This window comes from Fringilla coelebs (genome assembly GCF_963513975.1).
Source record: "Fringilla coelebs genome assembly, chromosome: 5".
Taxonomy (NCBI): Eukaryota; Metazoa; Chordata; class Aves; order Passeriformes; family Fringillidae; genus Fringilla; species Fringilla coelebs.
Window position 1 is genome coordinate 48,162,760 of NC_140033.1, and position 23,674 is coordinate 48,186,433.

The window sequence follows — 23,674 nt, forward strand, 5'->3', positions numbered from 1 at the left end:
TACTGGAAACCTTTCAGGGATTTTAAATGTGAGAACTTTTAATAGAAAGTACTAGCTTAAAAATTAATTGCTTCATTGTGTGAAAACTTGACTGGGTTTGTTTGTTTTTTATTTTTTTAATTTTTTTTTTTGTTGGTATGGACCAAAGTTGTGCCTCTTTATATTTAAAATGTTATTAATAGTGTTGAGGCTTTGCAGGCTTTGGTAAAGAAAACATTTCAGTAACTACTTCAGATATTTTGGGAGGGAAATTTCATGTTTTAAATGAAAAGTAAATCTATTCTGATTACTAAGAGAGATGAAAATAATTTAACTTTTTTTCAGAAATGCCAAAGTTCAGGTTCTTTGTCCTAGTTCTTGAAATTAATGTAAAACAGACTAATACCCCTGCATAAACTGTTCCCCTTGCAACAGGGGAGAGGAGGGAATATGTCAGTAGGAAGCTGCGTCTCTCTGTGTACTGCCTGTGGTCACATGGCTACTGTGGCAGCAGGTACTGCATGAGACCTGGAATGAAATAAAAGCTTGGTGGGAATGTGAATCAGGAGCCTTGCATGGGTGTAAAGCACGGGTTGCAATCCAAGAAACAAACTGAAGTGGCTTTTTGGCTCCCTTCCAGTTGGTAGAGCATGGCTCCCCATTGTCTTCTGGTATGCCAGTTGGCTGTTCCAGCAGAGAGGCTGCAGAAAACAGAACGTTTACCTGGCTGTCAGAAGTGGGATGGGCTTTCCATGTCAGGTGTGAGAAGATGTGTGTGTTGGGATTTGTGTCCAGAAGTAATGCTGTTCCAGTGTTGCTCACTTGAAATCTGAAGTTTCTTATGCTTCACATCAATTTCCTGTTCTTGTTAAAATTGCTTTTGCTTTAAAGCTGAGGGATTTGACAGAGTGTGCTGCAGAGTGATTCTTTTCTCCTTTGTAAGTTTCCTGAATGAATGATTTTGAAGTAAAGTAGTATTTCCCTGCAGAGCCTGCCTCTGTTAAGTCTTTAGACTGTTGCAGCAACAGTGAGACTACTAGTGCAATGTTAATAATTTATGTGTGTTCCTCATTTTGGACCTTTGTCAGTCATTTCAGCCTTGGGAGGCTGGAAGAGATGAGAAAAGTATGTGTAAGTTTTGCTGCTGTTCCATCTGCATGTGTTCTCAAGGTAGGCAGAGGATTTGGGTCTTCAGAGCATCTGAACCTGGAACCTTTTAGCAGTGCTGAATTCACAGAAGTAATACCAGAAAATAGCATAATGGTGTTTCATTTCAGCCATCTCTGCATAGGGTTGTACTGCTTTTGTTGGACAAGTGTGGCTCAGATGTTTGTGAGCTTCTCTTGGTTGGAGAAGGTGAGTGGAAGGTGAATTTTTTTATGGGTTCCTCCTGTGGGATGAGCCCCAGCCAGGGTTTTGTTGCATGTTCATAATCAACCCCAAATGCATCTGTGCTGCTGAAGCTGCATGTAGCTTTCTTCAAAACGGGCTTTGTGTCCTTTATTCTCTCCCTTACTCCCTTCTTGAGGGAGGGAGATGGTCAGCTAGTTTGTGTGTTTCCAGAATAGGTCTTGCTTGAAGGGAGAAGCAGAATATTGAGCCAAATGAAAAAGGGTCTTCAGAAACAAGGCTGCTGAGAGATGTCAGCAGAGAACTCAACTGGTTTAAATACAAAATGTTGCTGAATTCTGCTCTGGAGTTTACTGTTGCAGGTTTGTGCTTGGCATTAGCATTTACCTGAGCACCTTCCAGCTTGGCTGGAGACCAGGTACTTCTTCAAATCTAGTTGGAAGCATGGCAGTGTGTATCAGGGGCTTTGGAGGGCCAGTGGTGTAGAATGCATGAATGAGTTGAGATGTTTCAGCAAGCCTGTGTTCTTGCAGGCAGGTACTGAGCCGTGGGAGTCAGATTAGTCCACTTAAGTGATATTTAGCAAGCAGGCAAGTAGTTTGCAGGAAGTTGGAGAGTTTGCTCCCATTTGTTACTCATAGTCCAAAATGGTTGATTCACCTCATGCAATGAGAGATCCACAGGTTTTGTACTGCTGGGTCATGGATGGATGGATGGATGGATGGATGGATGGATGGATGGATGGATGGATGGATGGATGGATGGATGGATGGAAGGAACTGTTGAGGAGAAAACAGTGTTCTGCAAGGAATCTGTATCTAAAGCTTCAAATAGGTTTCTAGAATTGTTTTTTGGGGGAAAACTGATTTTTTTCCAGTTTCTTCAAAACTGGATTACACTGTTTCAAATGTAGTTTTTGACTGTCTTGGCTTAGAAGAAAGTTTGGCTCAAAAATGACTCTGTGTGCAGAGGGATCTGCAGAAAGATGAGTGGGAAAGAAAAAAATTTGGTCTTATTGTTTTATGTTGCACTCACTAAAATAACTTTTCATTTGAGAGTGAATTTTTCACTATGCTTTGTACCTTTGTATTTCAAACATACTCTTTTCCTGGATTCTTGTTCTGTTAGATCTTCCTAAGAGCTTGTATGTACAGCTTGAAGAAAACAGGATGCAACTGACTTAAGATTTCTTGATCTTAAATTTTAATACTTAAATTGAATAACTAAGTGTGTTGGCTGCTGTGGGATGGTTATAGTTCAGGAAGAAACTATGATGCCTTGTTGGACTTCTAATGCCTCAGTTGCAGCAATGAGAATATTTTTTTCCTTTTTATCTTTTTTGGACTGAAAAGCCAGGAGCCTTATTCCTGGCTCTGCACTTGTGTGCTTCATCTAGTGTACATATGCATTTGGAACAAAAGACTGCAAAGCAGCACTGGTTTGTTCCACAAAACAGGGAATTGGGAAGCTGAGTTGAAAGATTTTCTTTAGTCTTTTTCCTTTTTTTTTTTGGCCCCCTCTCCCTCCTCTTTACAAGAAGTTACTTTAAATAGGGAGCTGTTCAGCAGGTTGCAACTAGAATTCTATAATAAGATCTCTGTTCACTCTCCCTACTTTTTCACATGCAAAGTTGTGGCTGTAATTATATGACAGCTGCCCTCTTGGCTGACATGCAGCAGATTGAACTGGGGATCTCCAGAGCTGGAAGTGTGAGCTGCTACTCTCTGAGCTAAAGCTCTATAGCTGGAGGCTGTAATGATCTATATCCTTCATGACTGAGTGTAGAAGGGAGCTGCAAAAAGCACTTGCTGAGTTATGGTGCATGCAGGGTACTTACTGTATACATGGTCGCTTCCCAGGTGTACTGGAAGCTTTTTTAGAGTGGTTTGTGGTAATTGTACAAACTCTTGTCAACTCATGGCTGCTTTAAAATGACGATCTGTTTTGAAGCCTTTCTACCTTAAAAAACTTTACTAGCCTGTTAGTCAGACACAGACATTTGTTGGTGTATGAGTAAGTTGTGCTGAGCTCGAAGTGCCCTGATATTACTGAAGTCCTTCAACTTCAATGCAGTATAAGTAATTATTACCAATATTGAATGCAGTATGAAAAACTCTACACTGCCAATGGTGTTCAGGCAAGTTTGCCGTTATGCTTTACCATTACAATAGTGGTGCCATTTTCTCAGATGGCACCATGGGAGCTTTGTAAAAGTGAAGGAAGGAGAAACTGGAATTACTGGAATCTCTCCTGTTTCCTCAGGATCAGGAAAATCTGAGCAGTGCCAATATTTTTTAGGCTGAGGAAAAATGAGGAGAAGCAGAACCATATGGAGCTTCATGAGTCGTGTCAGCCCTGGGTAGCTTCTGCAACCAGTGTTGTGGAAGAGGGGAAGTGTTACAAGTTAAGACATCGATTTTGAACTTTGTGAAACATTAATTTTTGAACCCTTAACTCCTCTTTTACCCACATCCTCAAACAAACAAAAAAAACCCCACAAACACCAAAACCCCTCAAAAACCATAACAACAACAACAAACCCCCAAACCAAAAGGAGATAGGCATCTGCTAGCTTTAAATATGGCAAAGTAAGCATTCCTATTGATCTGCACAGTTAAAAACCAAGTTGATCCTTTCACATTCAAAAAAATAGAAAAGAGGAAATATATAAAGGGTAAAATGAAATGTTAAATAAAGTATAACTTGAAATGTTAAATAAAGTATAACTTGAGAGAATCTTTCAGACCTCAAACACTTAAATTAGTGCCAGTCCAGTGTGTCAGAAACTTACTTGATACTGTATATATTATCAACAATTATTGCAGGAGGGGCAGAGGAAATTTCTAAAGTTTGTATTACTCCTGAGGCATCTTACGAGACTTTCCGTATCAGTCAGTCACGCCGGTCTTAGGGCTTGATTGCCTATTGCCTGTCGCATCACTCCTTACAGAGAGTTGGGATGAGGGTTCTTCCACTTCCCGTGGGAGCCTGTTCCACAACCTAATGGACTTTTCTGTCAGGAAATGTTTCTTAATTGGGCTTTAATCATGGGTGTCAGACTGCTGGTCCCTAGGATGACCTTAGCCTACATCAATACCAGTGCCTTCCTTGCATGTGCTGCCTAAAGCCTGCTTCTCCTCCTGCTCTGTATTGTAGGCCTGTTTCAACTGTAGGCAGCTGTACCTTGGCTCAGACTCCACTGTCCTTAGTGCTGCTGTTGAAAGCTGTTGCAGAAGTTGAGATCTGGGACCCCACGTCAAGGACCTGACTTGTGATCTGAGACGGACTTGTCATTTGAGTCCGTTTTCAAGAATCCAGGCTGCTGGCAAGTAAGGAAATACACACTGAAGCTGCATTCGTGTGTGTCTCTACCTTGGATAGAGCCGAGTCCAAGGAATCTGTTACACCACAGCTATCCCATGACCTGATTGTGTTGCTGTCAAATCCAAAAGTGAGGATGAGACTCCACTATTTTCCTGCAATCAGCTTAAAGCAGGGCTTTTAATTTCTTTTACATGACAGAGTTTGTGTTGCCTATGTTGAAGCAGCAAGGAAGAGCAACCCAGCCAAGCTGTTCATCTGTGAGGCTGTGGAAATACCAACCACGAGGCTCAGCAATGTAGACTCTGTATGCAGTGTATCCAGTTTGGCAGTTGTGGGTGAAGAGTCTGCCTTGCTAGCTCCTCAAGGAGTGGCTCTTCCAAGGCTGGTGGCAGTTAGGCCAGGTTGTGGTGGCTGGCTGTGAGCAGATGGACAGGTTTCCTGGGGAGAACAGCATGCACCCAGTGTCACAGCCCTGGTGTGTGCTGTAGTATAGAGGCACTAGAAGGCTTCACTCCACAGCACGAGGCTGTTGTTTTGCCCATGTGAACTTCACAAGCTGCAGAGGCAAATGTATCTTTGACTTGCATTGTATCATTATGAAATTGACACTATTTTCTAGTTGGTTTCTAGTACAGTCAGTACTCCTATCTGCTTCTATAATTTTGGTAGAACTTTTTGTGTGATGTCTTTTTAAAGAATGGATGTAATTACTCCAGAACCAGGGGATGTATGCACTGTTTGGACAATGACCCATTAAACTGTTCACAACCAGAATGGTTGTGACATCAAAGATGTGAAGTAGCTTTCTTAGTGTTTCTCCTGATCTCCGCCTCTTTACCCAACAATGACTCTCTATATCCTCATCCTGCCTCTGTGTCTTCCAGTTCATGTCCTTCTGCTCCTCACTGCTCTGCCAGTGAGTTATTTCTCTGGTATCCCCACACAGTTCTTACTCCTCACCAGCTGTGGGTTCCTATCTTCCTTGATCCTCAGAGGTCTTTGTCCGCCTTTCCAAATGCTGCTTTGCCATTGATGGTTCTTCTGCAAGCTCTGCCTTTCCTAGGGCAGGGAAATCTCCCTGTACTGCCTACTACACAAGGGAGAGCTTTTTGCTTTTCTCTATTTCCATGGGAGAAATAAAACTTCTGTCTTGCCTAGAGGTACATAAAACATGGCCACACTGTCACCAGATTTTTGGTTAGGTTGTGTCCTCTTTGACTCAGCTCATCTCTTTCTGTTAACCATGTATGAACTATCCCTCTTCCCTTTGTTTTCATGGGGTTTGCATGCGGTGTCTTGCTCCCCTGGGTCCCAGTGTCATGCCTGTTGAATCCGAGGGTGTCATTTTACTAGGGTTCTTTACAGCAGTTCCTGCTGCTGCTTCTCAGCTACTTGCTCAGCTGTGCCAGTGCAGCTGAAGGTGCTGCTGCACATTGAACTGGATCAGGGAATTGATCTGGATTAAAGTAGCCAAGGTGGAGAGGAAAGCTGCTTAACCCAGCGATTTGCTCAAAGAAATACTTGAAAAACTACAGTTTAAGAGCACTTTGACTTGATAGCCCTTTGACTAACAACCCCCTGGTATAGAAATCCCTTGTTTAAATGTAGAGTTGCTGCCTCTGCCCTTCAAACCCTCCTCCCAAGCTATTAAACACCAGCAGCCACCTGCTTCAGGCTTAGAGCAGCTGCTGCAGGTTAAGATGTGCTGTGCAGCCGCTCCAGCATGCATGGGACACTATGCTGTTTGGAATGGGTGAAGACCCCCCTGGAGTAAAAATGGACATGTGTCAAAGTGTGCAAAATCATCCTTTTACGGAACATCACAGACTGAGACAAAGCTTTGTGCTTTTTTTATCATGATTGCTGGTCTGGTTTCACCCTGAGCCTTATTAATGTTCCAGGATGTTGCTGTGTCACTAAGTGTGGGAAATACAGCATACCTTGATGCTGGCTCGAAATGTTGAAAATGCTTCCCTCTGCCCTTCTCTGTGGGACATATTTAACCTGCCCCATCCCTCCCGAGCTGCTAGAGTGTAGCCCTGTCTGGTGGCTCTGCTCCTGCTCTTTCCCTTGGCTTTCTCATAGCCTTCCCTGCCTGATCCGTTCATGTGCTCCCAACTTCATGCTGTCCAGGGTTTAATTTTTGTTTAAGATCTTCGTTCCTTTAATGACAGCGGGAACCGAAGGCTGTTCTCTGTGGGGGCTGTGGTGCGCGGCTGCGCTTGAGGTAATGAGACTTGATGAAAACCTCTTGTTACTGTGGCAAGATTTCTTCCTTCTCTGTGTTTCAGAAGAAGGGGAGGGGGAGGAGGAAAAGAAAAAGTGACAGACCCTGCTGGGTATGTTAATATATTTTTAATGGCTTCCATGTGGCTAGCTGAGGACTTATTTGTCCAGCCTGCGAGAAAAAGGTGGCAGCACGTTATTCTTGTGCACCTTTGAGCTTAGCTGGGAGTTGAAATGGGAGAGAGGGAGGATTGAGTGAAAATTTCACAGAAATCCTGTTGATAAAAATGAAATCTGCTAGAGATGGAGGGGATTGGCAGGGAGAGAAAGATTGGATCCCAGATACCTCCTCCCCTCCCCCTCCCCAAATCTTTCTTTTTTTCTGGAATATTCCACTGTCTGCAATCATCAAGAGAGCTACTGTCTCAGATTATGGTATTTCTACCAGTGGTGAGGGGTGAGATTTTCCTGAAATAATTGCTGTATTTCTGCAGAGAAATATTTTTGAGAAACAAAAGGGTTTACGCTATGGTGGCAGGCTGGGGAAGGGAGGGGGCTGGCGGGGATGCAGAGCGGGTGCTGGGCATTTTCCCCTTCCAGGCTTAATATGCCAGTTAAGCTGCAGGCAGGATGAGTCTGGTGGTCTGAGCTGGCTGCCTGGGGCAGTGAGGGGTGTTGCTGCTTTCCTGTTCCAAAGGCATGCCGGGCACTGCTGGGATTGAGGGGCAGTCAGGCTGGGGCAGCTGTGGGTTCTGGGGGTCAGGAGCCAGCTGCCTGGGGCAATAGGTCAGAGCAGAGATGTGCTTGATGGAGCTGTGAGGAGAGCGAGAGCTGCCGGTGAAACATTAATGCTGCATAGCCCTGCTGAGAGGGGGAGAGAGCAAACAGCGAGGAACCCCGGCACTTTGTGTGTGCTGATTAGATGGAACTGCCAGGAGAGAATGGCACTCATGACACATTGGCAGATTGGCTGGAAGGGTTTTGGTATGGTCAGGTGCAATGGATTGAGCCCACACCCAGCTGACTCCTGGTGCAGGAGGGTTGGGGGAGCAGTGACATCTCTCTCTGTCCTTGTATTCTCATTCTTACAAAATCCCAGTCAAGGGTGATGTAACCCTAGGGCAGGAAGGACTGAAAATCAGGTAGACGGCCAACTAGGGTTTTCCCTGCTGCCAGCAACTTGTTGTTCCTCAAGAAACAGCTACTGTGCCAGCTCTGTATCTCCCCTGTATTCAGTGACAAGCTCATCTCTCAATGTCCACTTACAGGAGATCTGTTCACCCAGTGTTGAACCTAGGTGGCTTGGCAGGCCCTTCTCCAAGTAGAGAAGCCAATACATGTGAGGCATCTCTTGTCAAAGCCATAAAGGCATGCTAGCATCTCTTGAGGCAGGTGCATGGCTGGGGTCACTGCTGGGAAGATGTCAGGAAGCAATTTTCTTGAGTCACTGCCCAGTCCTGGAGTAGTGTGTGTGAATTGGCAGCAGCCCTTGCCTGGCTTCTTGTTTCTGAGTGGCTGGAAAACGTCCCACAGCAGACATGCCTCTTCTTGGTGGCAACTTCTCTGGGTGCTCCCGAGGCAGCACCCCTACAGGGTCAAAGCTGTATTTTTGGGGGAAAATTAAGAATTTGATGTCTATTTAATTTTGGAGCCAAGAAAGAGTGCTAGACTGGCAACTCTTGGGACATCCTTTGTAGCCTGCCCCTGCCAACATACCAGATTGCTGACTCCCAGCCAAACTGGCCCCTCTGATTTTGAAGTCTCACAAAAACAGTTTGTGGGAGATTTCTCTGAGGATACTGTAAGTTTCTTTGTGTTGCAGAAGACTGGAAGCACATATGGTGAGTTACTGATATCTGTCTGAAAGGACAACAACTTGTTAGTCTGCCCTGACCCAATTGCTTGGCTAATCTGACCATACCCTTATTTAGATTGAAATTAACTTTCAGCTGATTTAGTAAAAATAGGTTTAGCAGTGAAGCAGGCAAATCAGGGATACATTTGCATTCTGTATAAATCTGTCCATACGGGTGTTTTATGTCATTTTACCCATCCACTTGAAGTGCTTCAGCTTGCCTCTCCTGTGTGCCCCTCTGCAGACAAGACCTAGTTTTTGATGAGTGTCCACTGCTTTCTTAACCCACTTTTCCAGCTGGGCTGGAGTTGCTGATGGCATCATCACTTTCCCAGGAGCACGAGTAAATGCGAATTGGCACCAGATAAAACCCAGAGACCCACCAGGCTCCCAGCCCTGTAAATTCTGGGTTGTTGAAGTCCTACTTTGCTTGAGTAGCCAACAATAACAATTGGCTAATATACTGATACATTATTATTTTTACTCAAACCTCTTCCACTGATAGTATGCTTATAAAAAAAAACAGTGGAAGGATTTTGTTTCTGTCCTTGAGCGTGCTTTCTAGTGTTAGGTCTAGATTAGTTTTACAGATGACCCAAAGGGGATGTTTGTTCAAAACGAGGCTTGTACCAGTTTATCTCCCCCATTCACCCCATCACAATGGATTTAAAAAATGGTGCTGTCATCAAGCCTGATGTATCTAAGGCTGCAATAAAGAGTAATGTGTGCTCTGTGTTTTAATTTTTTGGAGGCCTTAGAGAACTGCTACTGAGGTATAATGGATGCTTCTATGAGCTCTAATATTTTAATTGTAGGTAAGAGAATATTGCCTTTCTGCAGCTTAAAACAGCTTAATAAATACAAGTATTGGTATAGACAGTAGCAAAATCAAGTGAAGACCATCCAGAATTTGTTGTGAGTTGAGTAAAATCCCATTCCCTTTTAACCACAGAGCTTTCAGTTTCTCACTGTTCAGGAGATACTATTTTCTTGGCCCACCAATTCTCATAATCTTTCAGTCTAGAAAAATCTTTTATTGCTGGGTTGGCAAGATGGGTGAGGTAAAGGAAATGGCAAGAATTTTTGTCTTGACATTTTTATGTTGTGTGTATTAAAAAATACAATTGCCAAACTGCAAAAAAACCCAAATCGCGAAGTCACATGCACATGTCTATTTTTCATTTTAAAGATGATTGTAAGGTGTCCTCCAACAATCTTTGCAACAGGCCTCTAGCTGTACCATACCATCTTCTAGGATGTGTTTCCATAGCCCTGATTTTCTGTAGGCACAAGGCTGTGCAACATGGTCTCCCTGCTTCCTAGTTGTTTACTGAGAACTGTGGTTCCCATAAAATGAGGCCATTGGGGAAGGTCTCAGAAGATCATGGAGTGTCTTGCTGGTGTTGCATGCATGTAAAAACTGGGTGTGTTATTTCCTGAGGGGGAAGGAGGGGTGAAAGGCCTTGAATTCCCTTATGCAGGAAGGTGCACACACAAGGCTGGGGGAAGGCAGCTGACGGAGGTGCCCGTCAGGCTGGTGAGGATGCCCCAGGGAAGTGGCAGTGAGGTTTGTTCATTAATTCAGTAACACTTCACCCCGAGCTCACCCCCTTGCCTTTCCTCTCACTTCCTTAGCCCTTCCCCCTCCTTGGGAGTCTGCTTTGGGGGAATTGGGAATTACAGCCTGTGAACTGCACCCAGCAGCTCGTGGTGGCAGTTGTGGCTGCTGCTAAATCAGCCAGCTGAGCACCTGCTGTCTCCTGCTAAGGGAACTGAGCAGCCAGCTATTTGTTGTTAAAGTGACATTGTCAAAATAAAAATCCTGTTTTAACCAGGCTCTTCCTTGCATTTCTGAATAAAGCACTGGATTATTGAATTAAATTTAAGAAATTGCATCGGTCTCCCATTTTTAGCCAGAGGGGATGGCCTTGAGCATCAGGTATGAATTACCTACACACCCTGCAACCACAACTTCATGTGCTGAGGTCGATAAATTGACTTCCATGCAGCTTATTAGGTGGGGCTCTTTCAGATGTGACCTTATTAAAACCTGGAGTCCTCTCTGGATGATGGCAATCCCATGACTGTTTCCTGAAGTATAGGGGAGGGTGTTGCTGCAGTGTCCTTGACAAAATATCTTTCTTCCCCAGAATATCTGCCAAGAGAGGCATTGGCCAGTCATTCACTGAGTTTTAGACATTACTGCAGCATTTTGCTGAGTGAACAGATTCTTCTGAGGGGCATCAAAGGCAGATACTGGCCTCATGCTAGTGTAAGGGCTAAGGCTCTTCCCTGAACAGGTAGTGGTGTACTACACTTGATTACATTTTTTTGTTGGTGAGATTCCTGTTTTTCATTAAAAAAACCCCTAGCTTTCTCAAATCATCTGTTATATCATTTCATAACCTCAGACTGTTTCCTTCCCTGCTTCTGACCTATTAGTTCATTTTTGTAGTGCTTCAGAGCTGCTTCCTTCTCTGTCTCCTCTTGAACTTCCTACCCCCATTCTTCATGTGCTTGGCCACATACCAGCATTGAAACGCCTGTGTGCTCAGATGGGAGTTTAAAACTACTGTGAGACATTTAATATGTGGAAGATGAGACTGACTTGCCACAGACACACAGGAAGGAGAAAGGAGTGACCCAGCATCCCAGGCTGAGGTGTGTGCTCTTCTCTCCCCTGCCTCTTAGCCTCCTGAGAAAGTCAAAGGTTTCTGCTAGAGCATCAGGTCTCTACTCTTGCTTATCTTCAAGTGTTCTTTCCTGGCTCTTTTCATCCTTGCTCAGATCATCTTGGGTGGCATAAAGTAGAGAACAGGCCTTTGTTCCTGGTACGGGCCCTTTTGTCAGGAGGGAGAGAGGAGCACTGTGGTTTGGGCACTGTCCCTGGCTTTGGTTCCCCTGTTCAGATGCTCTGCTGTCTGCAGAATGGGGCTGCTGCAGCCCACAGGGCTGGGGGATGTGCCTGCTTACAGACTGCAAAGCACTCCGGGAGAAAGGAAGTCTGTGGATCGACAGCTGCAGAGCTGCCCCTGCCCTGCAGTAGCAAAGTGGAATTGGCACCTTGGGCTTTGCTGGGAAACAAGAGGGTGAGAGCTAATAAAAGATCAGTTTCTAATCTTCTGTTTTGGGGGAAATGCTGAGCAGCAGTAGAAGTGCTGGAGCTGCTGATCTACAGATTGCTGTGGCTTGGCTTAGTCTCGTTTCACATTATAATGATTTTCTATGAGCTTGTGTGTGTGTGTGTGTGTGTGTTTGTGTTAATGAAGGCTTTGGTTCAGTACAAGCTGTTACCACTGGACTACAATTTCTTGGTTTTTTTTCACAAGTAAGTGAATTTTCCCAATGTCCTACCTCTCGGTATGCACACACACGCACATGTGCGTGCATTTGGGGATTGTTCAGGATGGAAAGTTCAGTGGAAATGTAAAATACTATAATTATGTGCAGTGTTCATTTCTATTTTTGCTCTGCAGTCAGCTTGGCAAGGGGAACTCTGTGTCTGGGCAGTCTCATATCTGATCTGATCTATTTGTCTGTGCTTTTTTGCATTGTGGTTTACAGCCTTGCAATTGAAACCTTTAAGATTACCTAAAGATGAAATGAGAGTGTGCTTCCACTGAGATTTGCAAAGGCCATTTCTTCTAGTGCAAAATAATGGGCTTAAATGAGTTGACAGTGCTCCTTTTAAATCCACCACTCGGTTCCTGAGGGGGCGGGGGTGAGGACGTAATGTATAGGTCTTACAGGAATAAAGGCAGTGTTTTGTGCTCCCCTGCGGCTCTGCAGCAGTAGCTCACTGACTGACCCTATTAGCAGAGCTGTGCTGTCAGCGCAGGCCAGTCCGCTGTGCGCGCGGGGAGCTGAGCTCAACAAATAGCACAGACTTAGGGGTTCCGACCAGGCTACGGCAGACACTGCCTCACGGGGAAAGGAAGGGATGCTCCCTCGTAGCTCAGTTGTGAAAAAGTAGCCGAGTCTCTCCTTCTCTCTGGTTCATTTGAAGGTGCAGCTCTGGGAGTGACAGGTCTGAGGAGTTCTAGTACAGGTAGTGCCTTACAGTGGTGTAGAAGAGCAAGTGGGGGTACCAGAGGGGTGCGTTTCCCTCTGAGCCGCAGCTGAGCCCATGCACCAGCATTGCTCTTGAAGGAGATGCAAGGAGTACTGGAAACTCTTACGGATGAGAGGTAGAGACGAGGTCTTGATCAATTGATTGTTAAAGATCCCACTCCTCTTCTCACGAGATGAGGGGACAGTAACCTCAGTGTCCTGGCCAAATTCCAGTTCATTACTTTCTGCCTGTCTAAAATTTCCCCTTTCCCTCCCCCTGCCGTTTATCCTGGAGAAGTTATCATTTGCTTCCTTTCCTAATGACTCACGGGTAATGCTGCTGGCACACAACTAATGCTTTATTTCATCCTGGTGATGAGGGAGTGATCCCTGTGGTTTGGGGTCTTTGGGCTGGAAGAGGTGCTATGGAAACATAAAGATGTTTGGAGTGTACACATGTATACAAAGGCACTGTTGGCTACTGTTCCCTTCAGCTGCCATTTCGGAACAGGTAAACAGGTTTTCCAGCTGCATCTTCCAGCTGAATCCAAATCACAAGCGTGTGTGACTTCAGTGTGTGTGTGTGCGCGCAAGCCTGTCTCTTCCCCCCTCCCCTTTCGTCTTGGAACAAGAAGAATGTGTCAAGCCCTCTGGCTGCAATCCAGGACTCTCCGTGGAACTATAAATCGACCCGTCAGGGAGGGGGAAAGAGATTAACGTTGGCCGTCTTCATTAGTGAGTCCCCAGAGGAAACCGGGTCTGCCATGAGCCGTGAATGAGACCAGCTGAGAGAGGAGGGGGAGAGCTTGTGGTTTTTATCACTGCCTCCAGAGACCCTGGAGAAGTGGAGGAAACGAGTGTGATAGGGATGGGAGGATGTAAAATGAAGGAAGCTGGAGCTTTCCAGCACATCGCTCGCTCCCTCATTGGTGGGCAGGTAGCTGTTTGCTGCTCCTCCGCGCCAATCCCTGACCCGTGAGCCCATGTGTGTGGCTGGAGTACTTGGCATGCTAATTGGGAGCAGAGAGGAGCGAGCCCAGTGGCAGTGCAATGCCCTGCCATGCTAAACAAGTGCCAGTAATTGCATTCAAGGTACTTTCATTATGTCAGATTTTTCACAGAACCAGAAAAGTGCATTTATCATGAGCCGCATAATTCTTCCTGGGCATTGCTTTGGGGGGTGTGTGTGCTTAATTCCCTGCCCCCTCTGCCTCACAGAAAGATGAAAGTAATTTTTGCCTTTTTTGAATTCTCAGTTGCACACAGATTTTTACAAATAGCTTCTTTGAGCTTCAAACAACAATCTCTTTCTTCCTCGTAGTGTTTATTGTGTATGTTTTCACCGCAGGCTCATGCAAACACATGCATGCACTAATGCACACGTGTGCTAATTGTTGTTTTTCCAGGCTGACAGAGGATATGGAGGCTGCAACTGCAGCTGGTAATGTTTCAGGATCCCTTGTAAAGTCCCTGAGAGCCTGGATTCTGGTGATGCTCCTACCAGTAAAATCTGGTTTAAGCTGGTAGTTGTCTTCCCCCCCCTGCTTCTTGCAGTGAGTGACGCAGGCTCAACAGCTCCAGATAGTGATGCTCTTTTTTCACCGAGCAGTTATCACACATCGTGGCAACACCAGCTATGCATGCACACTGTGCTACCAGGGTGCCTAGCTGTGACCTGAGGGGACCAGGGAGAGGGAGGCTTCCTGTCTGCGCCCATGTGGTCTGTGTCACCTCTGCAGCATGACAAGGGAACCAATTAGTGTCAGTTGTGGTGGCAGTTCTTACTGATGGGGACACAGACCTGGCTCAGATGCGCACTGAGACATCATACATCTTCTCACTCTGCCTCCCTGTGCGTCTCTGGGGTGGGGAAGTCACACTTGGGAGCAAAGGAGCTCCTGGGAAATAACAGCCAGTGACTGCAGCCACTCTGGTTTCTGGAGGTTCAAGTGACCTTTGCAGTTGATTGGAGTTACCAGTCTGCATGGCAGAAATCTCTGCTAAAACTTACTGTTCTCTTCTCCCTGTCCTCTCACTGTTGTCTTTTTGTTCTCTTGCTGTTTTCCCCTTAGGACATCTGAGTGCCCTCAATACCAGCACAGCTTCCCGTGTTTGCTTTACCTTGATATCCAGGGTCCTTTGTAAAATATGGTGCAAGGCTTAGCTTTTGCTTTCACACATGCCACCGGAGGTTAAACACCTTTGGTGTGGAATTTGTCAGCTTCTTGAAATTCCTTTTTAACTAGCCTTTGCAACACAACTGTGACTTGTACTTCTAGTCAGTTAGTATTTACTGAGTTAAGTGATGCTCCTTGGTAATAAGAAAAAGTAATGCCATGTTTCTGATATTGATAGATTTTTAAAAAAACATTTTGGTAGGACCAACCCATAGCCTATAGTCTCTAGCTTCAGGCGTTCACAGGCAGAACTGGACAAACAGATAATGGTTCAAATAGAAATGTGGACAGGAAGGAGAGCGGAAAGCTGGAGCAGAGGAGCTGCTGTTTACATGAAAGTAGAGCACTCCTGGTGCTAAAAATTGGTATTTCAGGTGAGTCAGCCCCAGACTTTGTCTAAAAGCCAGGAATCCTGCTGCTTCCTAGTTCCCTTTTACGGCTCTCACTGTTCCAGCTGAGGAGCATGCACTGATGTTTTGCCATACCTTGGAAGGAGAAGAAATAAATGATGATGAGTAGAAGGGTAACTGCACTATGGTGTGTCGTAACACACCACCCGTGTGTTATGGTGTTGCTAATGATCAAGCTGATGGATGAGTTATTTACTCCATGGGCTGGAGGAAAGAAGCCACCTTTACTGATGCCCACTTCTGAGCAGTGTGAGGGTTCTGCATCAAGAATAGTATGTCATCTGTAGGAACAAAATCCTGCTTTCCCTTGTGCAGCTGGATGCCCTTTGGAAAGCTCCGGTTCAAGGCTGATCCTCCTTAGCTTGTGGTATGGCCTGAGGTGTTTCAATCTGTGAGGCAACCTGCTGCCATCTGAGATAGAGGTCTCTGCTCCTGTGGGACCTCTGTCCCAGTGGAAGAGTGGAGGAGGCACAAGGGGAATGCAGCCTGCTGTGGGGGAAAAGTGCTGCAGTAGATTAAAGCAGCTGCTGAGGGACTCCTCCAGTGAAGCTTGAAATCAGATTGTTTGACAGACATCGTGTTAGAAGCACCTGGCTGGTTCTGTTTGCCCCACAGCTCCCTACCTCAGAGAGAAAACAAGGATTTTCACTGCTCCAGAATTGCTTTTCTCTTTCCTCTTCCCTTCCTTTGCGATGCCCCAGAGGGTAGATTGCCTGCCTGCAGTGAGCCACGGGTGTCTGCTGGAGGCTGAGGATGGTAAAGGGGTTTGGGAGCCCCTCACCCCAATGGCATCCCCTTGTCTGAGAGATGGAGAGCTTATGGAGACATGGGTTGGTTTAGTGTGATTTTATTTTTTTTCCCAGCTCTGATTTTTGTTCTGCCTCATTTGCATATTGTGGTTTTTTTTCCCCCAAGCCTCTGCATCTTCTTTTTGCTTTTTTTTTTTAAATTATCTTCTCTCTGCTAAAGATTGCTCCCTAACTCTCAAATGTCCCTCCCCCGCCTCACTCCCCCCCCATCCCCCCCTGCATTTTTCTTTCATCCTTTGTTCTTGATTGCTTGTGCCCGGGAGCAAAGAAAGGAAAAGGAAAGGATACCATCTTTCTGTGAAATACAGGAGAGAGAAATAGGCAGGCAAGCAAAGTTGTCAGCCTGACAGAGTGGGATTGAATCCATCTCAGGAACACGTTGCACACCTTGAACACAGGATTGACCTTCTCCATTATGCTTGCCACGCCATGCCATGTGGCTCTGGTCCTGCCAGCCCTGGATGGGACTCCCCTGAAGAAATGTTGCTTTTGGCATCTGCTGGCCCAGAGGGGCAAAAACCCGCCTGCTGTGTCTGTGCTGGTCGCTAACAGGGTCCTGTGCTCAGTCCGCTCCTGGTCCTGCTGTGACTCCGCTGTGTCTTTCTCACACAGGAGTGTAGGGGTAATCATCTGAAATGTGTGTGCACGCTGGCTGATGCATCACATCTTCTCTCTCCTTCCATCTCCTCTCCCCCTGCATCAGCAGCGCTGCCATAATCTCTCAAAATCAACAGGCCATTACAGTCTGATGTAACTCAATGAGTACTCTGAGACAGAAATCCTGCAGTGTACTTAAAAACCCTAATGCAGAAACACAGCACTGTCTTGCATTCTCCTTCCACCTCGTTTCCTGGTTTCTAATGTAAAATGAGCATTGTTTCTATGTCTGTACATAGGGTTTTTTAGCAGAGCTAGGCTTCAACCAGTTTTTTATTCCCTTTCAGCTCCCAGAATCTCAAATATAGAATCTGATCTTCCCTCTCCTCCAAACTTCTCAATTTTTCATTACCTTTTAGGAGCAATGACTTCCAGCTTGTGCCTTGGGAAAGTGAAGGTCACAGAGGGTCTCACAGAGGCTCTCAGTTTCACCTGCCTTTGCCTGTCTGGCCTGTCCCTCAGCAGTGGAATGTGCACTTTTGTTGATCAGACCCCATGGGTGGGCCGTACAGGTAAAGATGGGCCATGCTGGGTTTTGCACAGCAGAAGTTTCATTCCCTAGAAGAGCTTTATGTTAAATGTAGCCTTATATTTCAATCCTCCTTGTTAGTCCCCTCCCCATGGTTTTTGTTGTAAGCCACATTTCTGCTCCAGAGAACTGCTGATCTTTAATCCTTATTGGGGAGGGGCATCTACTTTCCTGATATTTGTAGGTTATTCCCATTTCTGGTAGGACTCATGCTTCTGAGACCTAGGTTGCAGCTGATGCAGTGGCGTAGCACAAACTTCAATGTCAAATACCACAGAACTGGATTTTTCATTATTTTGGTTACATAAGATAAACATAAATGGTGGATGAAAGTGAGTGAGGTGTTGGCTGGATAGACCATGTCTACTGTCAGTGGTTCTTCCAAGCCTCTTACCATGGCATCTTGCTGGATCATCATTGTGTGGGGTGTCATGGTTCATGTGTTGCTGTGTGCTTTGCTTTATGCCCATGGTAAAGTGCCAGAGACACTGTCCCACTGTTGGACCCACTGACCCATTTGGTCTGATACCCTGTCTTGGGCACTGGAGCTGGCTGCGATGCCAGAGCTGATGCCAGGTGTCCTCGGAAAGTGAAGAACTACTCCAGTGAGGGTAATTTGGAGAAATGACCCTAAGAGAGAAGCTGCTTCTTTATGTCTCTGTCAGTTGGCTTCCATACACTTGGAAATGTGAGGGTCTGCACTAATTTATAAATGATTTTGTGCCTGATACCACTGTGGATATTTTTGTTATCTTTGCAAAAGTCTAATTGAATTAAGATACTGGCCAGTGTATCTTCTGGATTGTCAAAGGAACTCCATGTGCTTCTATCCTGTGACTGCAGAGACTGCAATTTGGCAAGGCCTCCTCCTCCTGGGTGGTGCCTGCATCTAAGAAATTTCACTTGTCCTCCATGTCCAAGTATCCAGGGAGCCTCCTGCCAGAACTGCAGGCGCTGGAGACAAAAATGCAGGATCCCTCTGTTCATACTTACCCCATCCATCCAGCTAATGTGCTTTACAGCTTATCATCTACTGGTTCCAGTCAAAGCATTACAGCTGCTCGAGCAGCTTGAGCTTTCCTTTCCTTTACTTTCTCTTCACACCATACCTTGCACTCCTTTGGAGACAGCAGCTTATTTTCTGGCTTGCTATAAGATCTCTTCTCTGGTACAAAAAGCTCCTGTGCAGCTGTGTGACTTTGGAAGGCACTTGCTGACCATTTTGTCATTTCTCTTTCATGTGCCTCATTTAATCTGAAAACACTCTGTTTTCCCTCTCTTTTCTCTTCTTAGTGTTTCTCTTCTCCTTGGATTGTAGACATGAGCACTTGAGCCAGTTGGGGATATTGATTAAATGTGGGGTTTTTTTCTCTTTTGGAAAGTGTTAGTTTAAACACTAGCAAGTGTCTGTCTAAGATGCAGCATTTTATACAAGTTTCACAGGGAAAGGAATGTGGTGTTGTCTGGCTGCCCAGAATATCCCCTAGCCTGCCAGCACAAAGGCTGTCCTCTGAGCTAGAGTGAAGCCTTTGCTTCTGATGGGACAGGGTGGTGGAGAGAGAGGGTTTTTCATGGCTCTTTTATGAAACAGATCCTGCTTCCCAGTGACACCCAGAGACAGCCAGTGGGGAAATGGGTTTGGAAGCTGGCTTTCTCACCAGCAGCCAGGATCCTGCCGTGAGGATGTCGAGGAGAGGCTTCTCCATAAGACTCCTTCATGCTGTTCTGTGAGGAGTGGGAGGAGAAGCTTGTTTTGGTTTGTGTTTTGTTTCCTTAAAGCTTTGAAAAGGTGTATCACCTGCTGCAGTGTAATTAAGGCATTCTTACGTCTGTTTGACTTTGAAAGCTGGTTTGTTGTAAGTTGTTCCTGGAAAATGCCTTCAAAAAATGTTGTAAGGTGAAAGGGCAGGATTGGGTATCAAGTTATGAACCAGGTGCTTGTTGATATGATGCACTAAACAGTTGTTTCTCAAGCTGCAGGTTTGCATTAAGTGGTCCTGGCAGTGGTGTGGCTGCAGTATCCTTTAGAACATGTGCAGTTCAGGGAAAGCGGAGAAGACAGGCTATCCCACTGGAGGGAAGGTCCTGGATGAGGACTCAGCTTACTGTGGTTCAAACCAAGCCTGCATCTGCTGATGATGTTGTTTAGCTTCTCTGCACCTCCAGAAGAGGATGTGCTGGAGAGCTTCCCTTTGTAAGCTCTGGCTGCTGGCATCTGATGAGGAAGGCAGGAATTAGGCTTGAACCCCTTCTGACTGAGCAGGGGGAAGGGAAGAAGATGGAAGAGCCTGAATGAAAGCAGGCTTGCACTTACTCGGTGCTGTTCACCATTTGGAATTGAAATCTATGGCCCGGAGATGGAGCAATATTGGCATTTGGGCTCATAAGGGCATGGCTTCGTGATAGGCTGACACAGTTACCGAATGGAATGGTCCCAGTTGTCTCCCGCATTCCTTGTTACTGCTGCAAGTATGCTGTGGTAAAGTAGCCAAGTAAAGACAACGTTTTTCAGCCAGATCTAGTCAGGGGAATGTGCTGGGGGAAGAGAGGCAGGAGGGGCTTCTTTGCCCCCTCAGCAGAAGAAGCAGAGGAAGACTTGGACTGTCTTGACGTGTTATCTGACAACTTGTTTTCAGCTCATTTAGCTAACTCGTCTGCTTCCTGCCGTTGCCCTCTCCTGTTATCCCCATTTAATAGTACTTCCCAGCTTTATGAGGGTGTGATAAGGCTATTGCAGGCTGAGAAGTGATCCGATGAAATGCGTGTATGTGTATACATGTGCGAGAGGGAGAGAGACCTAAGAATAATTTCTGCTGTCAGAACCTCCGCGGGGAAAGAAATGGCATTGGCAAGGGCTGCTGACAGGTGGGAACGGGATGCCTTGGCACGGTCAGGTCCGTGCAGAGCTTTCCAACCCTGCCGGCCCGTTGTGTTGTGCTGACTGTGCGTGACTCAGCCGAGCACTCGCCTCGGTGGCATTTCGCAGTTTGTCTGTAACACAATAGCGCTGGAGCGCTGCCGCCCATCAATTCTGAAACTAAAGGGGGTGGCAGCAATGGGCAGAAACCTATTGATTGCTCTGTAAATCAGAAGGCTAAAGGAAAAAGCCCGATTCCCAGGAAAATTGCAGGTCTCTCACCTGCTGCAGGCAGAAGTGTCTTTCTGCCACCTCTTCTGGGCATGTGCAATATTAGTACTTAACTCTCTAGTATACAGGGACCATTGATAGTCCGGAGTCCAAGATCAGCGCTAGTTCTTTCCACGTTTTGTGCAGGCAGATGATGGGATTTCAGCAGGGCTGGATTAGGTCAGATGATAGTGCTCGAGGGTTCACCCTTGCTTATAAAGGAATCCCAAAAGAGAAACGGGACAAGTGAACTATTGGAGCCTGTGTGAGCTGGTGTAGAAGAGCCAGAACTTGATGTCTCTGCTTTTTGGATTGATGCCTGTTTTTGCAGCAGAAAACAAAGATTTGTGACATAGAATTATCCCTCTTGCTTTTGCCAGCGGTGGTTTCTGCCCCAGAGATGCCTGGCTTTGGGAATAGTAGACTGGAGAATTTAGCTGGTGCTATGTCTGTGAAAAGAAACAGCTCGAGGAAGAGCAAAGGTGGTGCTCAGAGGTGGGATGTGACTGGGTTAATGTGGGACAGAGACAAATGTCAATGGCAGGGCGGAAGAATGCATGCAGTGGAGTTAGAGATTTGGGGGAGATGATGAATTGTTGTGCAGAAGATGGACAGATGGAAAGAGATTTTGGAAGAGGTCCCAAAATTGCCCCATTTAGTACATTTGGGAGACTCATCGTTCTGCTCATCAGGCATATGTTTTGGGAATGGGCCAGGGGAGTTTTCAACAGAATCAAAATCACAATCTCAGCTTTCTTTTCTTAAAAAAAAACCCAAAAACCAAAAAACAACAAAAAAAAACCAACCCAAAAACAAAACCACATAAAACAACCCAAAAAAACCAAAAAACCTGGTGGGAAAAGAAAGAAAAAAAAAGAAACAAAAACCCTGTCAACCAAAAAAAATTCACCAAACCTGACTCATTATTTTGGGGTCATTCATTAAGAAGCTTTTTAGAAACAAATAAAAATCTGTTTACTGTTAATATCTCTTAGTTTCTTATGCAAGTTTAAACAGGAGTTTCACATAGATTCAGGACAGATGTAGAGGTAACTTGGGAAAAGTGGAATGACAGGAAATTATGTTGGTCACAACCGAAATGTTCAGCACAACCAAAGCACTTGAGCTAGTGAACCTTTTTTACTGCACATATTGCCCCTGTGCCACAGACTGTTAATTTTCTCTTACCCGGAACAGATGGGGGGATGGGATTTTTCTCTTGTGACTGGAGAAAAGTCTCTGTGCATTCTGGAGAGAGAAGAGTCACACCTCTTGCTTTCCTGTGTCTGGGTTAGCAGGAAAGCTCCATCAGGATCATGGCTATACTGGATCCATGTTTGCGTAAGGTGCTGAGGGATGCTGAGGTCAGACGAGCTTCCTCTGCTGCAGTGGGGAACTGCTATAATAACTGCTCTTTCTGCTGTTATGGGCCACACAAGGATAAGATATTTATTAGGCTAATGAGCAAATTATAATTCAAAGCTTTAGGATGAACAAAAAAAGAAATGTATGTTAGCTCCCAACTGGTAATGGTTATAGAATCAGAGTCACAGAATTCTTGGATTTCTAAGTTTTCCCAAGTGACCAGTGCTTGGATGAGATGCAGCTATATATGAGTATGTGGTTATATTCCTAAAGGTAGAAATGTATATATGCATCATGGTCATAATACAGAAAATGAGGAAAAAAGCAACCTTACCTCATTTCCTGCCTTTTAAAATGTCAATTCCCATTCATAAAGCACAGAGAAAGGGATATTTTGGTTTCGTAAGGAAAATGCAGAAAGCTTTGGTCATGCATTTAAATGCAACTGAGTTTGGTTTGTGGTGCACAGGTCTAAGTGTGCATTAGGACATGACCTGCCTAGTGTACCTGTTTTGTATCACCTCTGTATACAGAGAGGAGGTTTTGTGTAGATTGCACTGACCTGCTATCCAAAGGCAGTTTTGGATTACAGTTTATCTGCGCTGGATTAAAATCCTCAAGGAGAAATACTTTTTAGTCATTCAAGCTGTATGCTGCCCGAGTTTTGGAATCTTGCAAATATGTTGGCATTTATGTAATAAACACAAACTTTAAGAGTGTTTATTTTCCTTGAGGAACTCTTGACTTCATAAGCTTTTATTGTGAGCTGGTTGTTAGGGCTGAGAATTTGCCACTGACTCCCTCTCCCCACCCCAAAGCAAACAAATAAATAGAGCCATATGTAGTTGACTTCATCCTCCAAACAGGCTCTTTGGCTACTTCCCTATGAAATCAGCAGGGTTGTTGTTTTTTTTTTTTTTCCTTCAAGTTTTGAGATATGCCAGACCACTGAGGCTATGGGGAGAAGGAAGATGTTAGCCCTAGTGATGACTCTTAAGTCAGCTGTCAGCTCAGTCCGAAGTATCGGTCATTTTCCCATTGCTAAAGCCACTGCAACATGTTTTTCTTGCCTTGTTCCCCGTGTGAAATGAGTTACTGTAGCAAAAGGGTTTAAAAGACATTCTTTGTTGTTTGGGTTGAGGGTTTTCTTTGTCGTTGTTGGTTTTTTGTTGTTTTTTTTTTTTTTTTTTTTTTTTTTGTCCAAAATAGAAACATTTAATCATCTTTTTAATCATAGCTTCAATGTACAGCCAAACAACTTTTTTTTTTTTTTTTTTCCCCAGCGGCTTTTTCTGGTTTAGGCTTGACATAAATCTATTTCAATTGGTCAGTGCTGTGATCCAGTTCAGACTATGAAGTGGCCCAGGTACAGATCAGCCTGATTCTGCATTTTATTCTGTGTGATACTACTGACTTGCCATGTGGCCTTTGCTCAGTCACTTGTAAATTTATCTTTTATTTCCATTTTCTTTTAAATCAGAGTAGGTCCTGCTTGTTTAATATAGTTGATATTGGTAGAAGAATCTTAATATTAGAGAAGAGGGAACACACCTGGTGACCTAGCAGAATTAGGATGAAGAGCATGAAGGGGCAGAAAGGGAACAGTGACAGAATAAAAGGGAAGTTTAGACTGAGAGGTACTGGCAGGAGGCTTCTGTTGAGCTGCAGAAATGGGAAGAATTATTCAAAAAGTGAGAGGAAAGGAGATGCTGCAGATGAAAGAAAGAAAGGAAGTGGAGCACAAATGAAACCAGTGATTTGGAGAAAGGTGGGTTAAGTCAAGGAGCAAAGGGATGGAATAAGGAAAAGAGTTTGT

At 45.1% G+C, this 23,674-nt stretch overlaps 1 protein-coding gene across 2 annotated transcripts in view; it reads left to right on the forward strand.

Annotated features, from left to right (window-relative positions):
* Nucleotides 1-23,674, forward strand: part of TCF20 (transcription factor 20) — a 128,089-nt gene that overhangs the window by 11,593 nt on the left and 92,822 nt on the right. The window lies entirely within an intron of this gene.